This window comes from Triticum dicoccoides, chromosome 6B (genome assembly GCF_002162155.2).
Source record: "Triticum dicoccoides isolate Atlit2015 ecotype Zavitan chromosome 6B, WEW_v2.0, whole genome shotgun sequence".
NCBI lineage: Eukaryota > Viridiplantae > Streptophyta > Magnoliopsida > Poales > Poaceae > Triticum > Triticum dicoccoides.
The window spans coordinates 315,532,999-315,544,414 of NC_041391.1; positions in this window are offsets into that span (position 1 = coordinate 315,532,999).

Below are 11,416 nucleotides of genomic sequence, written 5' to 3' on the forward strand. Positions count from 1 at the left end.
CAGGTTGATCGTGCTCCGGCGTGGTCAATAACCTCTCGGAGTTGGTTTAGCGATTGCTAAGGCGCGACGTCCTCGCACGTTCGTAGTCGGATCGTCAAAGTCGACTTCCACCAAAGAGAAATCCACCATCTCATCGAAAGACGGGACACCTTTGCCTCTATCAGGCCCTCGTGTCCTTCCCGGACTACCACTTATTTTTCTATTTTTCTAAATATTCCAAAACGGAGAAATATTGCCTTAAAATTGTTTTGGAGTCGGCTTACTTACCGTACCACATACCTATTCCTTTTCGGAGTTTGAAACGGTCTGGAAGGTGTCCCTTATGTATTCCTCTAGGGTTACGGTTTCAATAATATTGGTTTCAACATTTATAGGATTACCTGAGATATAGTGTTTGATCCTTTGACCGTCTACCGCCTTAGAATTTGTGCCCTCGAAGTTGTTGATTTTTATGGCACCGGAATGATAGACCTCCTCGATAACGTAGGGACCTTCCCATTTGGAGAGGAGTTTTCCTGCAAAAAATCTTAAACGAGAGTTGTATAGCAATATATAATCACCTACATTAAACTCACGCTTTTGTATCCTTTTGTCATGCCATCTTTTAACTTTTTATTTAAACAACTTGGCATTTTCATAAGCTTGGGTTCTCCATTCATCAAGGGAGCTAATATCAAATAACCTCTTCTCACTGGCAAGTTTGAAATCATAGTTGAGCTCTTTAATAGCCCAATATGCCTTATGTTCTAGTTCGAGAGGTAAGTGACATGCTTTTCCATAAACCTTTTTATACGGAGACATACCCATAGGATTCTTGTATGCAGTTATATAGGCCCATAATGCGTCATCCAGTTTCTTGGACCAATTCTTTCTAGACCTATTAACAGTCTTTTGCAAAATTAATTTTGAGCTCTCTATTGCTCAATTCTACTTGACCACTAGACTGCGGATGATAAGGAGATGCGATTCTATGATTAACGTCATATTTAGCAAGCATTTTACGGAAAGCACCATGAATAAAGTGTGAACCACCATCAGTCATTAAATATCTCAGGACTCCAAACCTCGGAAAAATAACTTCCCTAAGCATTTTAACAGAGGTGTTATGATCAGCACTACTAGTTGGAATAGCTTCTACCCACTTAGTAACGTAATCAACAGCAACTAAAATATGTGTGTATCCATTAGAGGCAGGAAAAGGTCCCATATAATCAAAGCCCCAAACATCAAACGGTTCAATAACAAGTGAATAATTCATACGGATTTCTTGACGTCTACTAATATTACCAATTCTTTGACATTCATCACAAGACAAAACAAACTTACGGGCATCCTTGAAGAGAGTAGGCCAATAAAACCCAGATTGCAATACCTTATGTGCAGTTCTATCTCCAGCATGGCGTCCTCCATAAGCCTCGGAGTGACACTTGCGTAGGATCTGTTCCTGTTCATGCCCAGGTACACAACGTCTAATAACACCATCTACTCCTTCTTTATAAAGATGTGGGTCATCCCAAAAATAATGTCGCAAGTCATAGAAAAACTTTTTCTTTTGTTGGTATGTGAAGCTAGGTGGTATAAACTTAGAAACAATATAATTAGCATAATCAGCATACCATGGAGTGTTACGAGAAGTGCTTATGACATTTAATTGTTCATCAAGAAAGCTATCATCAATAGGTAGTGGGTCATCAAGAACATTCTCTAACCTAGATAAGTTGTCTGCAATGGGGTTCTCAGCTCCTTTCCTATCAACAATATGCAAATCAAATTCTTGCAGCAAGAGAACCCATCTAATAAGTCTAGGTTTTGCATCTTTCTTTTCCATAAGATATTTAATAGCAGCATGATCAGTGTGAATAGTTACTTTAGAATCAACAATATAGGGTCTGAATTTATCACAAGCAAATACAACTGCTAAAAGTTCCTTTTTGCTAGTAGCATAATTTCTTTGAGCATTGTCTAGAGTCTTACTAGCATAATGGATAACATTTAATTTCTTATCAGCTCTTTGCCCTAGAACAACACCTACAGCATAATCACTAGCATCACACATAATTTCAAAGGGTAAATTCCAATCAGGTGGCTGAACAACAGGTGCGGAGACTAATGCTTTCTTAAGTATTTCAAATGCTTCTACACAATCATCATCAAAGACAAATGGTACATCTTTTTGTAGTAAATTAGTCAGAGGCCGAGAAATTTTTGAGAAGTCCTTAATGAACCTCCTATAAAATCCGGCGTGACCAAGGAAGCTTCTTATACCTTTGATGTCCTTGGGACATGGCATCTTTTCAATAGAATCAACCTTGGCTTTATCAACTTCAATACCTCTTTCAGAAACTTTGTGCCCCAAGACAATACCTTCATTAACCATCAAGTGGCACTTTTTCCAATTCAAGATAAGATTAGTTTCTTCACATCTCTGCAAAACTCGAGCAAGATTGCTCAAGCAATCATCAAAAGAGGAACCATAGACGGAAAAGTCGTCCATGAAAACCTCACAAATCTTTTCGCATAAGTCAGAGAATATAGCCATCATGCATCTTTGAAAGGTAGCAGGTGCATTACATAAACCAAAAGGCATACGTCTATAAGCAAAAGTACCAAAAGGGCATGTAAAAGTAGTCTTTGATTGATCTTTAGCCGACATAGGTATTTGAGAGAAACCAGAATAACCATCTAGAAAGCAATAATGTGTATGTTTGCATAATCTTTCTAGCATTTGATCAATAAAAGGTAAGGGGTAATGATGTTTCTTAGTAGCCTTATTTAATTTGCGGAAATCAATTACCATCCTATAACCTGTGATAATTCTTTGCGAAATCAATTCATCTTTATCATTAGGAACAACAGTAATACCTCCCTTCTTAGGGACACAATGGACAAGACTTACCCACTGACTATCAGCAACGGGAGAAATTATACCTGCCTCCAGAAGCTTGAGTATTTCTTTTCTTACCACTTCTTTCATTTTAGGATTCAAACATCGTTGAGGATCACGAACTGGTTTGGCATCCACTTCCAAATTTATTTTATGTTGACATAGAGTGGGACGGATGCCCTTAAGATCATCTAGAGTATATCCAATAGCGGCACGGTGTTCTTCAGAGTTTTCAATAATCTTTCTTCTTCATACTCTGAAAGGTTAGCACTAATAATGACAGGATATATTTTCTTTTCATCAAGATAAGCATATTTAAGATTATCAGGCAACGGTTTAAGCTCAAACGCGGGATCACCCTTGGGTGGAGGAGGATCCCCTAGGATTTCAACAGGCAAATTGTGTTGCAGAATAGGTTCCTGTTTAAAGAATACTTCATCTATTTCCCTTCTTTCATTCATGAACATATCATTTTCATGGTCTAGCAAATAGTGTTCTAAAGGATCACTAGGAGGTACGGCAATAGAAGCAAGACCAATAATCTCATCCTTACTAGGCAATTCTTCCTCACGATGTTGTTTACTAAATTTAGAGAAATTAAACTCATGAACCATATCATCCAAGCCAATAGTAACAACATTCTTTTCGCAGTCTATCTTAGCATTAACATTATTCAAGAAGGGTCTACCAAATATAATGGGACAAAAGCTATCTTGTGGGGAACCAAGAACACGAAAATCAGCGGGATATTTTGTTTTTCCACACAAGACTTCAACATCTCTAACAATTCCCATTGCAAATATAGTATCTATATTGGCAAGTTTAATTGTAACATCAATATCTTCTAACTCAGCAGGTGCAATTTCATGCATAATTTTTCATACAAGGTAATAGGTATAACACTAGCACTAGCACCCATATAACATAAGCCATGATAACAATGATCTCCTATTTTAAGACAAATAACAGGCACGCCTACCACAGGTCTATGTTTATCTCTAGCACAAGGTTTAGCAATTGTAGCAATTTCACCACGGAATTGAATAACATGCCCATCAATATTATCAGACCTGAGATCTTTAACAATAGCAATATTGGGTTCTACTTTAACTTGCTCAGGAGGTGTATAAGTTCTAATATTGCTTTTATGAACAACAGTTGAAGCTTTAGCATGATCCTTCATTCTAACAGGGAAAGGTGGTTTTTCAACATAAGAAGTGGGAACAATAGGATCATTATAAGTGAGAGTCTTTTCTTCAAATTTAATAGGCGCAGCTACTTTTACTTCTATGGGAGGATGATATTTAAACCACTTCTCCTTGGGGAGATCAACATAAGTAGCAAAAGATTCACAGAAAGAAGCTACTATCTCAGAGTCAAGTCCATATTTAGTGCTAAACTCAAGGAAAATATCGGTATCCATAAAAGATTTAACACAATCAAACTTGGGTGTCATACCTGACTCCTTACCTTCGTCGAGGTCCCAATCTTCAGAGTTGCGTTTAATTCTATCCAATAAATTCCATTTAAATTCAATAGTCTTCATCATAAAAGAGCCAGCACAAGAAGTATCAAGCATGGTGCGATTGTTATCAGAAAGCCGAGCATAAAAACTTTGCATAATTACTTCTCTTGAGAGCTCATGATTGGGGCATGAATATAACATTGATTTAAGCCTCCCCAAGCTTGAGCGATGCTTTCTCCTTAGCAAGGCCAAAAATTATATATATAATTGCGATCACGATGAACAAGATGCATAGGGTAATACTTTTGATGAAATTCCAATTTCAATCTTTTATAGGTCCATGATCTCATATCATCACATAGCCTATACCATGTCAATGAGTCTCCCTTCAAAGATAAAGGGAAGGCCTTCTTCTTAACAACATCATCGGGTATACCTGCAAGCTTAAATAGTCCACAAACTTCATCCACATAGCGTAGATGTTCATCAGGATGCTTTGTTCCATCTACTGTAAAAGTGTTAGCTAGCAGTTTTTCCATCATACCTGAAAGAATTTCAAAAGGAGTTTCATTTTCAATATGTTGAGTAGGTTGAGGAGCAAATCTTTGCTCTACTGGACGGGTTGAAGATACCCCGAACAAGCCCCTCAGAGAATTACTTTCCATGGTAACAAGTGACAGAAAATTTCAGCACACTAAATAAATTTTTCATTACCAAATTTGTGACGCCCCCGATTTAATCATACACGCAAACGTGTACGATCAAGATCAGGGACTCACGGGAAGATATCACAACACAACTCTAAAAATAAAATAAGTCATACAAGCATCATAATACAAGCCAGGGGCCTCGAGGGCTCGAATACAAGTGCTCGATCATAGACGAGTCAGCGGAAGCAACAATATCTGAGTACAGACATAAGTTAAACAAGTTTGCCTTAAGAAGGCTAGCACAAACTGGGATACAAATCGAAAGAGGCGCAGGCCTCCTGCCTGGGATCCTCCTAACTACTCCTGGTCGTCGTCAGCAAGCTGCACGTAGTAGTAGGCACCTCCAGCGTAGTAGGAGTCATCGTCGACGGTGGCGTCTGGCTCCTAGACTCCACCATCTGGTTGCGACAACCAGAAAGAAAGGAAAGGGGGAAAAGGGGGAGAAAGCAACCGTGAGTACTCATCCAAAGTACTCGCAAGCAAGGAGCTACACTACATATGCATGGGTATATGTGTAAAGGGGCATATCAGTGGACTAAACTGCAGAATGCCAGAATAAGAGGGGGATAACTAATCCTGTCGAAGACTACGCTTCTGGCAGCCTCCGTCTTGCAGCATGTAGAAGAGAGTAGACTGAAGTCCTCCAAGTAGCATCGCATAGCATAATCCTACCCGGCGATCCTCCCCTCGTTGCCCGGTGGAAAAGCGATCACCGGGTTGTCTGTGGAACTTGTCTGGGTGTGTTTTATTAAGTACCCGGTGCTAGTTGTCATAAGGTCAAGGTACAACTCTGGTTTGTCCTTTTACCGAGGGACACGGCTATTCGAATAGATTAACTTCCCTGCAGGGGTGCACCACATTTCCCAACACGCTTGATCCCATTTGGCCGGACACACTTTCCTGGGTCATGCCCGGCCTCGGAAGATCAACACGTCGCAGCCCCACCTAGGCACAACAGAGAGGTCAGCACGCCGGTCTAACTCCTATGGCGCAGGGGTCTGGGCCCATCGCCCTTTGCACACCTGCATGTTGCGAATGCGGCCAGAAGCAGAACTAGCCCCCTTAATAAAAGAGCAGGCTTACGTTCCAATCCGGCGCGCTCCGCTCAGTCGCTGACGTCACGAAGGCTTCGGCTGATACCATGATGTCGAGTGCCCATATCTTTTCCGCGTAGTTGGTTAGTGTGTATAGGCCAGTGGCCAGACTCAGATCAAATACCAAGATCTCATTAAGCGTGTTATTATGAAGCAACCGCGAATGTCGACCAGGGCCAGGCCCACCTCTCTCCTAGGTGGTGTCAACCTGCCCTGTCGCTCCGCCACAAATATCCACACAGATGGCCGTCGGGACAAAGGTCCTTTCAGCCCCCAATCCATGAATCACTCGCGGGTACTCCTCGAGCCGACCCGACTTTAGTCACCATCTGTAGTATGTATATATGTATAGTATATACCCGTGATCACCTCCCGAGTGATCACGGCCCAATAGTATAGCAAGGCAGACTGACAAGAATGTAGGGCCAATGATGATAAACTAGCATCCTATACTAAGCATTTAGGATTGCGGGTAGGGTATCAATGACTGTAGCAACAATGACAGGCTATGCAACAGAATAGGAGTAACCAAACAGTAACATGCTACACTACTCTAATGCAAGCAGTATAGAGAAGAATAGGCGATATCTGGTGATCAAGGGGGGGTTGCCTAGTTGCTCTGGGAAGGACGGGTCGTCAACACCGTAGTCGTACTGGGTAGCAGCGGCGTCGGTCTCGAGGTCTACTGGAGAAGAAGAGGGGGGAAGAAACAGTAAATACGGAGCAAACAAGGCATCACAAAACATAACATGGCAATAAGCGGTGCTAGGGGTGACCTATCGGTAGGAGGTGATACCGGCGAAGGGTGGAAACATCTGGGAAAGTATTCCTGGTGTTTCGCGTTTTCGGACAGATGAAACAGAGGAGGAAAGTTGCGTGTTTGCTACGCTAGGAATGTGTAGCGGATGAACGGGCTGCTATCCGATTCGTCTCGTCGTTCTAAGCAACTTCCGTGTACAAAGTTTTTCCATCCGAGCTACGATTTATTTTATATTAATTTTAAAAGATTTAATCATTTTTAGAATTTATTCAATTACTTTAGTTCAACATTATCCAAAATAGTGTATGCTGACATCATCATGACATCAGTAGTCAACAGAGGTGTTGACTGGTCAAACTGACGTGTGGGTCCAGTGGGACCCACCTGTCATACACTGTTAGGTTGATTAGGGTTTAGGATAAACTAATTAGTGTCTAATTAAACTATCAGGTTAATTAGATTAATTAACTTAATTAATTTAAGTAATTAATGAATTAATTAATCAAATCTATTACTATTATTATTTTATCTCCTTTTGTTTTTGTAAAACGTTCTAGGGTGGGCCCCCCGTCATTGGCCCTAGGGGCCAAAGCGGGCTCCGGGCGTTAGCGGGCGCGACCCGAACTGGCGCATGCCCAGGTGCGGGCGGAGCCAACAGGGGCCAGAGCCGGGGGCGTTGGCCACGGCGAGGCCAGCCGGGAACTGCACCGGCGAGACGGCCGAGTGGCGGACAGCAGCGGAGGATGGGGAGGGTCGCGCGAGGGGGCGGCCGGGGAGCAACGTCAGTGGGACGCGCGATCGGAGCGAGCTCATGGCGGTGGGAGTGAGCAGAGGCGGCAGCAGGGCGGGCGCGACCGCATCAGGGGCGCGCCCACGAGCTGCGTGTGGTGCAGGCCACCATGTGCATGGGGGGAGGCAACTCGAGCGGACAATGAGCGCAGTTCGATGGCGTGGGGCACGGCGTGCGACAGAGGAGGAGAGGAGGAGATCGGGGCCTCACCATGGGCCGTGGGGTCTAGGAAGTGGGGGTTGAGGAGGATGGAGACGACACGATGTGGAGGAGGCAGACCGACGAGGTTGCTCCGGTGACGTCGTCGTGCGGCGAGGGCGAGGCGGCATCGGGCAGCGTCAGTGTTCGGGCGGCGAGCGGCGGCCTCCGGGGTCAGGGAGGTGACGAGGCGGTCCGGCGGGGAGGTGGCGTCCGCGAGGTGGTGGCGAGACGAGGCGGCGACGACGGAGGCTGGCGCGGCGGCGACCGCGGGGTCGGGCGCCGTGGGGGTTCCTTCCCCCGATCCCGATCTGGATCGGGGAGGGGAAGAGAGACGTGGGGGAGGAGTGGGGGTGTGCGGTTGTGGGCTAGGGTTTTGGGGGTGTGGGTGGATAAGCGAGTGAGGGGGGAGTGGGTGGCCGGTTGGGCCACGTGGGGCGGCCAGGTGGCCTACTGGGCCAAGGCCCAGGGGGCCTTTCTTCTATTTTTTTGTTTGCTTTTGTTTTGTTTATTTTTTTAATCATTGTTTTCTGCTTTCTTTTAGTTCCTAGTTATTTCAGTTTTAATAAAATACCAAATTTGCACCTAAATTTATGTTACAAATTATGTCACAACCACAAAAGTTTCATCCCAGAATAATATAGTTTAGTATTTTACAAAATATAAAAGGCATTTAATTAATGGTTTTAGCTACTGATTTAATTAGTTTAGTGCATTTAAAATTTTTATGAAGACTTGGTTTCTCCACCAATATATCTTATGAATTATTTTTCACAATAAGAACATTTTAGTTTTGACTTTTGAAAACTTTAATTGTTTGACTTGTTCTTGAATTTGGATTTTGAATCAGTTTTGAATTAACGCGGGATTAGTAACAGTAACGGAGGTGACGTGGCATCATTAGCAGAGGTTCACTGTAGCTTAGTTATCCGGGGGTCACAAAATTCCACCTACCAAAGGCGCTACACTACCCGGCAACGGCGCCAGAAAAGAGTCTTGATGACCCACAAGTATAGGGGATCTATCGTAGTCCTTTCGATAAGTAAGAGTGTCGAACCCAACGAGGAGCAGAAGGAAATGATAAGCGGTTTTTAGCAAGGTATTCTCTGCAAGTATTAAAATAAGTGGTAATAGATAGTTTTGTGATAAGATAAATTGTAACAGGCAACAAGAAACAAAAGTAAATAAAGTGCAGAAAGGTGGCCCAATCCTTTTTGTAGCAAAGGACAAGCCTGGACAAAACTCTTATAATAGGAAAAGCGCTCCCAAGGACACATGGGAATATCGTCAAGCTAGTTTTCATCACGCTCATATGATTCGCGTTCGGTACTTTGATAATTTGATATGTGGGTGGACCGGTGCTTGGGTGCTGTTCTAACTTGAACAAGCATCTCACTTATGATTAACCTCTATTGCAAGCATCTGCAACTACAACAAAAGTATTAAGGTAAACCTAACCATAGCATGAAACATATGGATCCAAATCAGCCCCTTATGTAGCAACGCATAAACTATGGTTTAAGCTTCTGTCACTCTAGCAACCCATCATCTACTTACTACTTCCCAATGCCTTCCTCTAGGCCCAAATAATGGTGAAGTGTTATGTACTCGACGTTCACATAACACCACTAGAGGCTAGACAACATACATCTTATCAAAATATCGAACGAATACCAAATTCACATGACTACTAATAGCAAGACTTCTCCCTTGTCCTCAGGAACAAAGGTAATTACTCACAATGCATATTCATGTTCATAATCAGAGGGGTAATAATATGCATAAAGGATCTAAACATATGATCTTCCACCAAATTAACCAACTAGCATCAACTACAAGGAGTAATCAACACTACTAGCAACCTGCTAGCACCAATCCCGGACTTGGAGACAAGAATTGGATACAAGAGATGAACTAGGGTTTGGAGATGAGATGGTGCTGGTGAAGATGTTGATGGAGATTGCCCTCTCCCGATGAGAGGAGTGTTGGTGATGACGATGGTGATGATTTCCCCCTCCCGGAGGGAAGTGTCCCCAACAGAACAGCTCTGTCGAGCCCTAGATTGGTTCCGCCAAGGTTCCGCCTCGTGGCGGCGGAGTCTCGTCCCGAAAGGTTGCTTCTTATTTTTTTCTCATCGAAAGACTTTATATAGGAGAAGATGGGCGTCGGAGAGCCACCAGGGGGCCCACGAGGTAGGGGTGCGCGCCGCCCACCCTCGTGAGCAGGGTGTGGGCCCCCTGGCCTTCATCTTTGGCGACGATTTTTCTTTATTTATTTTAAGATATTCAGTGGAGTTTCAGGACTTTTGGAGTTGCGCAGAATAGGTCTTCAATATTTGCTCCTTTTCCAGCCCAGAATTCCAGCTGCTGGCATTCTCCCTCTTCATGTAAACCTTGTAAAATAAGCAAGAATAGCCATAAGTATTGTGACATAACGTGAAATAACAGCCCATAATGCAATAAATATTGATATAAAAGCATGATGCAAAATGGACGTATCAATATCCGGATCGCCAAGCTTGTCTTCCACGCAAAGGAGAGTCCCATCCGGACACAGGACGGAGTCTTGAGTCTTGTTTTTTCACGCTCCAATAGTCCGGATGATGTATATAGTCCGGTTGTCCGGATACCCCCTAATCCAGGACTCCCTCAGTGATGAGGACATCAATACAATTGTTACACCCACAGCCCCTGCTGCTATACATACTGGACCAATTACTAGAGCTCGTGCACGCCAACTAAATTACCATGTACTTTCGTTTCTTGGTAATGATTCTAATGTTCATGAGAATATGATGCTGCCTAAATTGGATACATTTGTTTTGCTTACAAATGAAGGGCCTAGCTTGGAGAAGGATGAACATTGGAGCAAGAACAAGCATGGAGATGATGGCATGCGCAAGGGAAACAAGAACGGAGTTACAAGTGATGATTTCAGGACTTTGAAGCCACCATAATGGGTGCATGAAGCCTTGGACGAAAAATACAAGACGCCACTTCATAAATTTCGTCCCGAGGCTATTTTAGGTGCTGCGTCACCTTATTATTGGGCCAGGCCCATGTAATTTCTAAATACATAAGTATAGGCTATTTTTAGAGTCCGTATGTGTGGGGAAACAAGAGATAGGGTTGATTTCGGACCCCTCCACCAAGGGCCACGAAATTCCCCCCCTCTTCCTCCATATATACAGCCCTTAGGGCATCGTTTAGACTTTGGGGTTTTGTTTAGATTAAAAGTTCGCCATAGCTGCAACTTCGCGTACTTCGTTTGTGTTCAACGACCAGACAAAGGCGTCACAGAACCCCACCTTGATCAATAAAGCTTTCATCTTATATTCGCAATATCCAGATTGCAATCTTAGTTTCTTGCTTGTTCTTCGTTTGCTCGCAGGAAACAGACCCTCGTGGTCAGGTTGATCGTGCTCCGGCGTGGTCAATAACCTCTCGGAGTTGGTTTAGCGATTGCTAAGGCGCGACGTCCTCGCACGTTCGTAGTCGGATCGTCAAAGTCGACTT